The following is a 13,256-nucleotide window of genomic DNA, read 5'->3' on the forward strand; positions in this document are numbered from 1 at the left end:
AATCCATTCCCAGGGAAATTCTCACCACATAGCACATGAACACAGGTGCCAGGATGCAGCTGCGCCTTCCTTTGTGAAGCAAAAACTTGGAAATATCCTTAAAAGTGATTAAGTAAATGAGAGTATTATCTGTGCTCTGGAGTGCAAGACCGCGGACTATGGCTTTCTGGATTCTCTGGTGACACCTGCTGACACAAAGGGATACTGCAGCCCAGGTTGGTTACGTATTGGGAATTTCTAGAATAAGAGAGGTTCGGGGCAATTGTGTGAGGGTGGTTTGGGAAGGCACAGAGCAGGGAGAGATTTGGAAGGAAGGTCAAGGCAAGGAGGTGGCCTGGGTGTGGAGGTTGCAAGCATAGACTTGGGTTCAAATTCCAGCTTCACTACTTACTAGCTGGGTGAGCCTGGGTGGATTTGGGACTTTCTCTGAGCCTCACTTTCTTCTTCTGTAAAATAAGGATTCTGGGCCAGGTGTGGTGGCTCATGCCTTTAATCCCAGAACTTTGGGAGGCTGAGGCGGGCAGATCATGAGGTCAAGAGTTCGAGACCAGCCTGGCCAACATGGTGAAACCCAGTCTGTACTAAGAATACAAAAATTAGCTGGGTGTGGTGGCGTGTGCCTGTAATCCCAGCTACTCGGGAGGCTGAGGCAAGAGAATCGCTTGAACCTGGGAGGCAGAGGTTGCAGTGAGCTGAGATCATGCCACTGCACTCCAGCCTGGGAGACAGAGCAAGACTCCGTCTCAAAAAAAATAAAATAAAATAAGGATCCTAAGGCCCGTGTTATAGATTATTGGTGAGGGCTGGGTGAAAGAATTAATTTATTTAATAATTTATTGAAACAACATTTCAATAAAGATGTCAGTGACTGACAATCTCATCTAGGTGCCAGGGATACAGCAGGGGATGAGGCCTGGGTCCTGCCCTCCTGGAGCTTACAGTCTAGTGCAGAGAACACAACAAACCAATAAGCATGCATGTGATATAATTTCAGGTATTATTTTTATTTATTTATTTATTTTTGAGACAGAGTCTCAGTCTGTCACCCAGGTTGGAGTGCAGTGGTGCCATCTCAGTCACTGCAGCCTCCACCTCCTGGGTTCCAGTGATTCTCATGCCTCGGCCTGCCAAGTAGCTGGGACTACAGGTACACACCACCATGTCGGCTAACTTTTGTATTTTAGTAGTCGGCTAATTTTTGTATTTTAGTAGAGATGGGGTTTTGCCATGTTGCCCAGGCTAGTCTCGAACTCCTGGCCTCAAGTAATTTACCCACCTTAGCCTCCCAAAGTGGCGGGATTGCAGGCGTGAACCACCGTATCCAGCCTAATTTCAGGTATTGATGACACTACAAAGGAAAATAAAGCAGGAGGCGTGTTGGTGTGGGTGGAGGCATTGTTACAAGTGGGGTGTGTGAGGAGGGCATCTCTGAGGAGGCTTGAGCAGAGCCAGAGGAGCCGTGTCTTGTGTGTATGGAATGCATGAGAAATGCTAGTGGAAGAGCCTCACACATAGGAAAGGGCCAATAAATGGTGGATCATCATCTTATTACACACAGCAGAGGGAGCGAAAGGAAGGGAGAGATTGGAATCAGTTTCCCAGGGTCTGCAGCAGTCTCAGAGAGTAAAAGAAGATACCCTGGGCTGGCAGGTGGAGCAACAGCCCTGCTCATGGTGTGGGGGGTGGGAAGCCCTGGACCTGAGGAGACCCAGCTCTGGGTGGCCTTGGGTGAGCCACTGTCTGGGCCTCAGTTTCCTCATTTGGAGAACAGGGCTGATAATGCCCACCTTGTGAAACTGAGGGGTGTCACGGGCTGAATGATGACCTCCTCCACATAATTATGTTGAGATTCTAACCCCCAGTACCTCAGAATGTTACTGTATTTGGAAAAAGGCCTTTAAAGGGGTAATTAAGTGGCCAGGCACAGTGGCTCACGCCTGTAATCCCAGCACTTTGAGAGGTCGAGGTGGGCAGATTACTTGAGGTCAGGAATTCGAGACCAGCCTGGCCAACATGGTGAAACCCTATCTCTACGAAAAATACAAAAATTAGCTGGGCATGGTGGTGGACATCTGTAATCCTAGCTACCCGGGAGGCTGAGGCAGGAGAACTGCTGGAACCCGGGAGGCGGGAGTTGCGGTGAGCTGAGATCGCGACACTGCACTCCAGCCTGGGCCACAGAGTGAAGCTCCCTCTTGAAAAAAAAAAAAGGTAATTAAGTAAAAATGAGGTCATTAGGGTGGACCCTAATCCAATATAATCGTTGTCTTCATAGGAAGAGGAAATTTGGACACAGACACAAACAGAGGGAGCTCTGTTGTTTAAACCACACGGTCTACAGTCCTTTGTTACGGTGAGCCCTGCAAACTGAGATGGGGTTGACGTGGGAATACAGCTAGGCACACAGGGGGCCCTCAGTGGAGGCTGGTTTCCTTGGCCCACTGCCACATGGAGCCCGTCCACTGGCTGAGCTGGGGGCCTGATTGTGGCCACTCAACGTCTCTGTAAAGCTCAGGGTCTGCTTTGAGATCCTGCACTTACCATGGAGTGGCCCTGCCTCGGGGACCCATCTCACCTCACTTCTGCCCTCCTTTCTGGTTCATGACTCAGCCATCCACTAACCTCCCGTGGTAGCACTGTGGCCACTCTGTAAACGACAGCACCACTGGTGTCTCACTGGGGGCCAGTCTGGAAGAGGGAGACCACCCTAGGCATTTCAGACAGAAGGGATGGAATACAGGCATTGCTTACACAGAGGACGGATAAGCCGAGATGCAGAAAGGCCAGGTGAGGTACTGGCCACAGCTGGAGGCGCTCCACCCTAGGCCAGCGGGACAGAAGGAAGCTGGGTCCGAGAAGCTAGGGCTGGAGCCACAGTTGGGGGCTGCCTGGTAGGAGCTGACCAGGGAGGGAGGGTCTGTCGGGCGGGAGCGGGGGCTCTTTGCCTTCCGATCCAAGCCCCGCCCTCTGCAGCTCTGCTCTGTCTATCCCAGAGCTGACCCTGCGGCGCCTTTCCCAGGCTCGCGTCCGGTGAGTTCCTATTGGCCAACGGGAGGCCCCGGTCGGAGAGCGCCCCGGGACAGGCCCCTGTGCCTCCAGCTTTGCGGAGTGACGCAGGCCCTGGGCTACAGCAACCTTACCAGCCCCTCCACCTTAGAGGTGGCAGTGGCTCTCTGTGGCTGCGATTTCTTTCTCGGAGCGTCCTCCCCATCCCATTCGGCCTCTGCCTCCACCGTCGTCTCTGTAACCCGTTCCCTGTGGGAGCGTCCCTGTTGCAGCGTTTATGGGTTTCGGTTTTCTGGCTGAACAGTGATTAACGCGAGGGAAGGCGCTGACGGCAAGGTGGCAGGTGACCAGCCCAGCAGGCTGCCCAGCCCTTCCCTTCCTACAGACAGAAGCACTGAGGCCTGTGGAGGGGACAGGCAGGTGAGTGTGGGGGATCGGGGGCAGCCCTGGAGTCAGACAGGCCTTGTTTTGTCCCAGGAAGAAAATTCCAACACGGACCACAACACCTATGGACCTGGAAAACATTGTGCTCAGTGAAAGAAGCCAGACACAGAAGGACAATGTTGTATGAGGTACCTGGGATGGGCAGATTCTGAGAGATGGAAAATAGAATAGAGGTTACCTGGAGAGAGGGGGGAATTGTTGAATGAGGACAGAGTTTGTGTTGGGGATGATGGAAAAGTTTTGGATACAGAGTGATGACGAGTATACAGCATTGTGAATTTTTTTTCTTTTCTTTTTTTTGTGACAAGGTCTTACTCTGTTGCCCAGGCTAGACTGCAGTGGTGCAATCCTAGCTCACTGCAGCTTCGACCTCCCGTGCTCAAGTGATTCTCCCACCTCAGCCTCCCGAGTAGCTGGGACTACAGGTGTGCGCCACCACGCCTGGCTGATTTTTCTTGTATTTTTTGTAGAGATGGGGGTATCGCTATGTTGCCCAGGCTGGTCTTGAACACTTGGGCTCAAGTAATTCTCCCGCCTTGGCCTCCCAAAGTGCTGGGATTACAGGTGTGAGCCACTGTGCCTGGTGTGAATGCATTTAATGCCACTGAATTGTACACTTAATAATGGTGAAAAATATAAATATTCTGTTAAATATTTTACCACAATAAAAAAAGTGACAGTTGTCAGAATCAAAATGGTGTCACTAATTTTTTTTTTTTTTTTGGAGAGGGAGTCTCGCTCTGTTGCCCAGGCTGGAGTGCAGTGGTGCGATCTCGGCTCACTGCAAGTTCCGCCTCCCAGCTTCACACCATTCTCCTGCCTCAGCCTCTCTGAGTAGCTGGGACTACAGGCACCCGCCACCACGCCCAGCTAATTTTTTGTATTTTTTGTATTTTTAGTAGAGACGGGGTTTCACCGTGGTCTCGATCTCCTGACCTTGTAATCCACCCGCCTCGGCCTCCCAAAGTGTGAGCCACCGAGCATGGCCTGGTGTCATTAATGTTAAGAAAACCTTCACAAATAGAGGAAGACCATGAAGAGAGGAGTCTCATGCTTATATGCCTGATAAAGACTTTAAGAACTACAACCCTTGGCAGGGTGCAGTGGCTCGTGTTTGTAATCCCAGCACTTTGGGAAGCCGAGGCAGGTGGAATACCTGGGGTCATGAGCTCGAGACCAGCCTGGCCAACATGGTGTAACACTGTCTCTATTAAAAATACAAAAAAAAAAAAAAAAAAATTAGCCAGGCGCGGTGGCGGGCGCCTGTAATCCCAGCTACTCAGGAGACTGAGTCAGGAGAATCGCTTGAACCTGGGAGGTGAAGGTTGCAGTGAGCAGACATAGCACCACTGCATTCCAGCCTGGGTGACAGAGTGAGACTCTGTCTCAAAAAATTAAAAAAAAAAAAAGAAAAAAGAAAAAAAGAAAAAGCCAGGTGCAGTGGCTCACGCCTGTAATCCCAGCACTTTGGGAGGCCAAGGTAGATGGATCACCTGAGGTCGGGAGTTTGAGACCAGCCTGACCAACATAGAGAAACCCTGCCTCTACTAAAAATACAAAATTAGCCAGGTGTGGTGGTGCATGCCAGTAATCCCAGCTACTTGGGAGGCTGAGACAGGAGAATCTCTTGAACCTGGGAGACGGAGGTTGCGATGAGCTGAGATAGTGTCATTGCACTCCAGCCCGGGCAACAAGAGCAAAACTCTGTCTCAAAAAATATATATATTTATTTTTAGAGACAAGGTCTTGCTCTGTCGCCTGGGCTGGAGTGCAGTCATAGCTCACTGGAGCCTTGAACTCCTGGGCTCAAGCAGTCCTCCTGCCTCACCTCCCAAGTATCTGAGACTACAGGCAGGCACCACTATGTCCAGTTAATTTTTAAATTTTTTCGTAGAGATGGGGTCTCATTATGTTGCATTATGTTTCTAATTTAAAATTAGAAAATTTTAAATTAAATATGTAACTCACATTAACAGTTCACATTATTTATTTATTTATTGACACAGGGTCTCGCTCTGTTGCCCAAGTTGGAGTGCAGTGGCACAATTTCAGCTCACGGCAACCCCTGCCTCCCAGGTTCAAGCGATTCCCCTGTCTCCGCCTCCCGAGTAGCTGGGATTACAGGCGCCCACCACCACATCTGGCTAATTTTTGTATTTTTAGTAGAGACAGGGTTTCACCATGTTGGCCAGGCTGGTCTCGAACTCCTGGCCTCATGATCCACCCGCCTTGGCCTCTCAAAGTGCTGGGATTACAGGCATGAGCCACCATGCCCAACCGCGGACATCTTTTTGTTTTGTTTTGTTTTCTTTTTTTTTTTCTTTGGAGATGGCGTCTCGCTCTGTCGCCCAGGAGGGAGTGCAGTGGCATGATACCTGCTCACTACAGCCTCGAACTCCTGGATTCGAGCGATCCTCCCACCTCAGCCTCCTGAGTAGCTGGGACTACAGATGTGCAACACCATGCCTGGCTAATTAAAAAGGTGACAGAGAGACCCTGTCTCAAAAAGCAAACAAACAAAAAACGACACGTGTGTGTGTGTGTGTGTGTGTGTGTGTGCGTGTGTCTGTGGGGAGAGAGAGAGAAGGAGAATATGATACATCAAATGTAGTAAAATGAAAACATTTGGGAAATATTTGAAGTATTTGTAACTTTTCTCTAAGTCTGAAAGTATTTCAAAATTAAAAAAAAAATCATTTAAAAGGTGAATAGTGCCAGGTGTGGTGGTGCATGCCTGAAATCCCAGCACTTTGGGAAGCCAAGGCACGTAGATCACCTGAGGTCAGGAGTTCGAGACCAGCCTGGCCAACATGGAGAAACTCCGTGTCTACTAAAAATACAAAAATTACCCAGGCATGGTGGTGGGCACTTGTAGTCCCAGCTACTCAGGAGGCTGAGGCACAAGAATTGCTTGAATCTAGGAGGTGGAGGTTGCAGTCAGCTGAGATTGCACCACTACACTCCAGCCTGGGCGACAGAGCAAGACTCTGTCTCAAAAAAAAAAAAAAAAAAAGGTGAGTAGTACCAAGCGGTGGTGGAAGATATGGGATATAAAACCCTTGGGCACAGCTGGTGTGAGTGGAGATGGGACAGCCGTTCTGTAGAGCACCTGGTACTTAGTAAAATTAGTCCCCCCATCCCCTACAACCTACTCCCAAGCCAAAGTCCCAAAGACATCCTCGCGCCAGCCCTAGAGGGTGCAAGGAGGCGGCAGCTCACCTTATCTGTGGTGGGGCAAGTTCGGGGTCACTTGGGTGTCTACCCCAGGGACTGGGTGGCTGAGATTGGGGACTAATCATAGAAAGGACCGTGGATAAGCCACAGTCACAAAACCCTTCACACAAGTGTTCATGCCACAAAGTAGCCACATGTGTTTTGCAGGGACACATTCCAGCAAAAAGACACAAAGTGACAGAATGGCTGCCTTTGAGTGAGGGTGAGAAGAGGTGGATGGCAGGTACCAGAAGAGAAGGGAATAAATATATGAAGAAATACGACCCTCTCAGGCAGTGCCTGGCACAGCATAAATGCCCAGGAAACAGAGGCCCAGTTGCTCACGTTCCCGGCGACAGGGCTGGGACCAGCGCCGGCTTCCTGGTGAAGGAGGCCACTCTTTCCTCTTGAGGGGTCTGAGTACGCATGTCAGCACCCGGTGGGCACCCAGCACCCAGCTGACCACGGGCCTTCACCTCTGTGGGGGTCACTGGCCTGGCCCTGAGAACTGGATGAAAGCTGGAATAATTCTTCCTGTAATAAAGCAAACGTGACCACGTTCAACCTTTCCCTTCATTTCAGAGGCTTCCCGCACCCGATGCCTCCCACAGCTTCAGGCTGAGTCCCCAGGTGCTCCAGTGGGGGTGGCAATGCTGAGCACTGAGTTGGTTTCCATAGTTTTCATCATTAAAATGTTTAAATGACTAGGCCAGGCACAGTGGCTTCCCAGCACTTTGGGAAGCCGAGGTAGGCGGATCGCTTGAGCCCAGGAGTTTGAGACCAGCCTGGGAAACATGGCAAAATCCTGTCTCTACAAAATGCAAAACAATTAGCTAGGTGTGGTGGCGTGTGCCTGTAGTCCCAGCTACTTGGGAGGCTGAAATGTGAGGATTACTTGAGCCTGGGGAGGCTGAGACTGCCGTGAGCCGTGATTGTGCCACTGCACTCTGGCCTGGGTGACAGAGTGACAGACCTTGTCTCCAAAAAAAAAAAAAAAAAAAAAATTAGCCTGGCATGGTGGTGCGTGCCTGTGGTCCCAGCTTCTTGGGAGGCAGAGGAGGGAAGGGCACCTGAGTCTAGGGGTGTTGAGGCTACAGTGAGCTGTGATGGTGCCAATGTACTTGAGCCTGGGCGACAGAGATCTTATCTGAAGAAAAGCCTAAATGAAAGTGTGGTGAGGAGCAGGCTTGAGTTATTTTCATGATGAGCTCCTCAGGACAGAGTCTTAAAAGTGGCATTGGTGGGGCTCTACCTCTGTTTATTCATTAATCTGTTTTATTTTTTATATTTATTTATTTATTTATTGAGATGGAGTTTCACTCTGTCACCCAGGCTGGAGTGCAGTGGCACGATCTCGGTTCACTGCAACATCCCTCTCCCGGGTTCAAGCAATTCTCCTACCTCAGCCTCACAGGTAACTGGGATTACAGGCGTGTGCCACCACATTCAGCTAATTTTTAGTAGAGACGGAGTTTCACCATGTTGGCCAGGCTGGTCTTGAACTCCTGACCTCAAGTGATCCACCTGCCTTGGCCTCCCAAAGTGCTGGGATTACAGGTGAGAGTCACCATGCCTGGCTTGTTTTATTTTTAACATTTAATTGGGTAAGCTGCAGATACCCCTCAAGATGTCAGTGTACATGTCAAGATGTCAGTGTGCAGGTCATTAACTAGAGTCCAATATTTGTTTCTCTGTCCGTAAAGCTTATATTTGGTGAACTGCACAACCCTTAGGTGTACTTTTGATTATTATTAGTATTTTTTTGAGATGGAGTTTTGCTCTCTCACCAAGGCTGAGTGAAGTGTTGCGATCTCTGCTCACTGCAACCTCTGCCTCCAGGGTTCAAGCGATTCTTCTGCCTCCTCCTGAGCAGTTGGGATTACAGGTGCCCACCACTGTGCCAGGCTAATTTTTGTATTTTTAGTAGAGATGGGGTTTCACCGTGTTGGCCAGGCTGGTCTTGAGCTCCTGACCTCAAGTGATTCACCCGCCTCGGCCTCCCAAAGTGCTGGGATTACAGGGGTGAGCCACTGCGCCCAGCCACTTTTGATTACTTTTGACAAATGCATCCACCTGCACTGCCCAAACTCCCTCCAAGATGTTAAACATGCAGTAGGTTGAATTGTGTCCCCCAAGAAGATATGTTCAAGTCCTAACCCCTGGGACCTGTGAATGTGTCCTTATTTGGAAATAGGGGCTGCAGATGTAACCCAACTTAAGATGAGATCATTCTGGATTAGGGGGGGCTCTAAATCCAATGACTGGTGTTTATATAAGAGAAAGGAGAGGGAGATTTGGAGGTGAACACACACAGAGGGAAGAAGGCACTGGAAGAAGGCTGTTGGAAGATGAAGGCAGAGATTGGGGTGAGGCAGCTAGAGCCAAGGAACATGGTGGATGGCAGGCAAGCACCATGGAAGAGGTAAGGAGGGATTCTTCCCCAGAGCCTCCAGAGGGAGCAGGACCCTGGTTTCAGGGGAGAATAAATTTCTGTTGTTTTGGGTTTGTGGTATCTTATCATGGCGGCCTTAGGAAACTCACACGAAACACACACCATCACCCCAGCGAGCACCCTTGTCCCCTCCCCAGTTGTGCTCTCCCCCAACTAGCAACCACCGTTCTGATATTTTCCTCATGGGTGAGTTCTGCCTGTTCTAGAGCTCTAAACAGATGGGATCACACACGAGGTTCTTGGCGTCTGGCATCTTTCACTCACACAAGATTTCAGAGATTGTTGCAGGTATCAGTGCTGGCATGCCTATAATTAAAGTCCATTTACTTGAAGAGGAAGTAAATTTTGAATTTGAGGAGGGGAGTAGGCAGTAAGCTTTCTCTCTTTTTTTTTTTTCTTTTTTTTGATACCGAGTTTCACTCTTTTTGCCCAGGCTGGAGTGCAATGGTGCGATCTTGGCTCACCGCAACTTCTGCCTCCCGGGTTCAAGCGATTCTCATGCCTCAGCCTCCCGAGTAGCTGGGATTACAGGCATGCACCACCACACCGGGCTAATTTTTGTATTTTTAGTAGAGACGGGGTTTCGCCATGTTGGTCAGGGTGGTCTCGAACCCCTGACCTCAGGTGATCTGCCCGCCTGGGCCTCCCAAAATGCTGGGATTACAGGTGTGAGCCACCGTGCCCGGCCTGTAAACTTTCTCTTTAAAGCTGGGCTTGAGGCCCCCTCTCCCGGGGGTCTCTGGCCCTCAGGCACCCCAACCTGAAGCTGTTTCCCAGTTCAGACAGAGGTTGCAGAGATCGGAGGCGGGGGCTCCCGCGCCACCTTGTGGCCATTCTAGGCAGCGCAACCCGTGATGCCTGTGGTGGGGCGTGGGGGTGGGGTGGGGTGGGTTGGGGAAGGTGGGTTGGGCAAATGTGTATTTTCCTGGTTTGGGCCCTCAAGTCACTGAGCAACTACTCAGCACCTGCATGATTCCACTGTATGTGTGTGTGGACAGAGACGACCAAGATTGGGCAGACCCTAGAGGGGTTCCCAGGAGAGGGAGACTACACAGCACTAATTCCAGTAGGGTGGATGGAGTGAGGCCCAGAGGCCTGAAGTCCAGTTGGAGCCTGGAGGAGGGGAGAGTAACGGACTTGGGCATTCAGGGAACGTTTCCCTGGGCGTCTTGACAGCTGGGGATGGAAAGGAAGAGTGTTAGAGGCAGGGGAACAGCACAACCAAGGTGTGGAAGCAGGACCAGGCAACATTCTGGACCCAACCAATCATAAGGTAATACGTGGCCATGGCGAACATTTTTTTTTTTCTTTTTAGAGACAGGGTCTTGCTCCGTCACCCAGGCTGGAGTGCAGTGACACAATCATGGCTCACCGCAGCCTTGACCTCTCCGGCCCAAGAGATCCTCCTGCCTCAATCTCCTGAGTGTCTAGGACTGCAGATGCGCACCACCATACCTGGATAATTTTGGTTTTCTTTGTATAGACAGGGGTCTCACTATGTTGACCGGCTTGTCTTGAACTCCTGGCCTCAAGTGATCCTCCTGCTTTGGCCTCTCAAAGTGCTGGGATTATAGGCGTGAGCCACCACGCTAGGCCCCATGGTGAATTGAGTTTTTTTTTTTTTTGAGACAGGGTCTTGTTCTGTTGCCCAGGCTGGAGTGCAGTGGTGCAATCTTGGCTCACTGCAGCCTCCGCTCCCCTTCCTGGGCTCAAGTGATTCTCCTGCCTCAGCCTCCCGAGTAGCTGGGATTACAGGGTCGTGCCACTGCACCTGGCTAATTTTTGTATTTTTAGTAGAGATGGGGTTTCACCATGTTGGCCAGGCTGGTCTTGAACTCCTGACCTTAAGTGATCCACCCGCCTTGGCCTCCCAAAGTGCTGGGACTACAGGCGTGAACCACCACGCCTGGCTGGCTTAAGTCTTAAGCAGCAGCTTCCACTTTTGTGTTTTGGGGGAGGCCAGCAGCTATGTAAGAAGTCTGTGCTGGTTGCAAAAAGTGCAAGGTTTAAAAAAAAAAAAAAAAAAAAAAGACTGTGCTGAGGAGACCATATGGAAAGGCTGCGAGGCAAGAGAGGCCAGGAGGAGAGGCTATTTGAAGGGACAACTTGCAGCATGTGCAGAGGACACATGGGGAGAAAGAAACTGCCAGAGGGAGCACTGAGGAACGAAGAACTAAGGCAGCAGACACATGGTCCAGCCAGCCATCCGCCACTCGGGTCAGCCGTGAGGTGCCACACGTGGAGCACAGAAACCACCGTGGACGCTTGGAGCAGAGACAAGCCATCCCCTCATGCTCTGTCCTAATTCCTCACCTACAGGATCATGAGCAAATATATTGGTGGTTATTTTAAGCCCTTAAAAAACAGAATTACTGGCCGGGCATGGTAGTTCACGCCTGTAATCCCAACACTTCGGGAGGCCGAGGTGGGTGGATCACTTGAGGTCAGGAGTTCGAGACTAGCCTGGCCTACATGGCAAAACCCTGTCTCTACTACAAATACAAAAATTTGTTATTTTGTATTTTTAGGGCGTGGTGGCACACACCTGTAATCCAGCTATTTGGGAGGCTAAGGCATGAGAGCTGCTTGAACCTGGGAAGTGGAATTTGCAGTGAGCTGAGATCTGAGATCATGCCACTGCACTCCAGCCTGGGCAACAAAGTGAGACTCTGTTTCAAAAAAAAAAAAAATTACTATATAATCCAGTAACCCCACCACTGGGTATATATCCCATGGAAATGAATCTAGTATGTTGAAGAAATATCTGTGCTTGCACGTTTATTGCAGCATTATTCACTAAGAAAGAATTACTATATAATCCAGTAACCCCACTACTGGGTATATATCCCATGGAAATGAATCTAGTATGTTGAAGAAATATCTGCGCTTGCACGTTTATTGCAGCATTATTCACTAAGTTTTGATGTGTAGCGTTACATGGCGGCAGCCAGAACCCCCGGCCCTGGGCTACTACTGTTGCTGGTTTCTTATGACCCTTCCAGCATGAGCCTCTGCATCCTTAAATACATGAAGCTGGGCGCGGTGGCACACATCTGCAGTCTCAGCTACTCAGGAGGCTGAGGTGGGAGGATCGCCAGACCCAGGAGTTTGTGTGCTATGATCTCCCTGTGAACAGCCACTGCAGTCCAGCCTGGGCGATACAGTGAGACCCTGTTTCTAAACAGATAAACAAACCAAAAAGAATACGTGAGTACATTTCCACTCCTCCCCTCATTTATGTGGGGTTCGCACACCACACATCCGGCCTGCTCTTGGCTTTTTTTTTTTTTTCCAATTAATGATAGATCTTGGAGATCGTTCTAGATGTGTACTGTTCAATATAGTAGTCACTAGTCCAGGAGGTGATTTAAATTTATTTTAAAAAAATTAAATTTTTATGTATTTTTTAAAAATAGAGCACTCCTCCTGCTTCAGCCTCCCGAGTAGCTGGGACTACAGGCACACACCACCATGCCCGGCTAATTTTTTTTTTAAGATAGAGTCTCACTCTGTTGCCCAGGCTGGAGTGCAGTGGCGCAGTCTCAGCTTACTGCAACCTCTGTTGCCCGGGTTCAAGTGATTCTCCTGCCTCAGCCTCCCGAGTAGCTGGGATTACAGGCACCTGCCACTGTGCCTGGCTAATTTTTGTGGGTTTTTTTTTTAGTAGAGACGGGGTTTCACCATCTTGGCCAGGCTGGTCTTGAACTCCTGACCTCATGATCCACCCGCCTTGGCCTCCCAAAGTGCTGGGATTACAGGCGTGAGCCACTGCACCTGGCCTTAATTTAAATTTAAATACAATTCAATAAAATTAAAAATTCAGTTCCTCAAGTACACTAGCCACATTTCAGGAATTCAATAGACACACATGGCTGATAGCTGCTGTATGATACAACCCAGATAGAGAACATGTCCATCATTCTAGAAGGTTCTCTTGGACAGTGCTGGTCTAAGTCCTCTCCCATGGAGCTGCCTCATTCTTCTTAGTGTTCTTTGGTAATGACAGCCACTGACGTTACCTCACAAGCTTTTGCTATTGCAAAGCATTTGCCGTTGTCCATTTGTCTTTAAGCAAGTGTGAGCGTCTTGGTGGCATAAATGCCTTGCATTTCTGGGTCCAGTGACATTTCCCACTTTGTTT

General features: G+C 49.8%; 1 long non-coding RNA gene across 2 annotated transcripts; it reads left to right on the plus strand.

Moving 5' to 3' along the window:
• Positions 1-3,019: 3,019 nt before the first annotated feature.
• Positions 3,020-7,299, plus strand: LOC129021331 (uncharacterized). Of its 2 annotated transcripts, none has more exons than XR_008496036.2 (3): positions 3,020-3,349; positions 3,484-3,578; positions 6,832-7,299. It is a non-coding gene; the product is annotated as an uncharacterized LOC129021331 (long non-coding RNA). The 2 variants fall into 2 exon arrangements; XR_010125190.1 differs by lacking the exon at positions 6,832-7,299 and adding an exon at positions 3,759-4,141 and having other exon boundaries at positions 3,048-3,349.
• The last annotated feature ends 5,957 nt before the right edge of the window (positions 7,300-13,256 follow it).

This window comes from Pongo pygmaeus, chromosome 21, assembly GCF_028885625.2.
Source record: "Pongo pygmaeus isolate AG05252 chromosome 21, NHGRI_mPonPyg2-v2.0_pri, whole genome shotgun sequence".
Taxonomy (NCBI): Eukaryota; Metazoa; Chordata; class Mammalia; order Primates; family Hominidae; genus Pongo; species Pongo pygmaeus.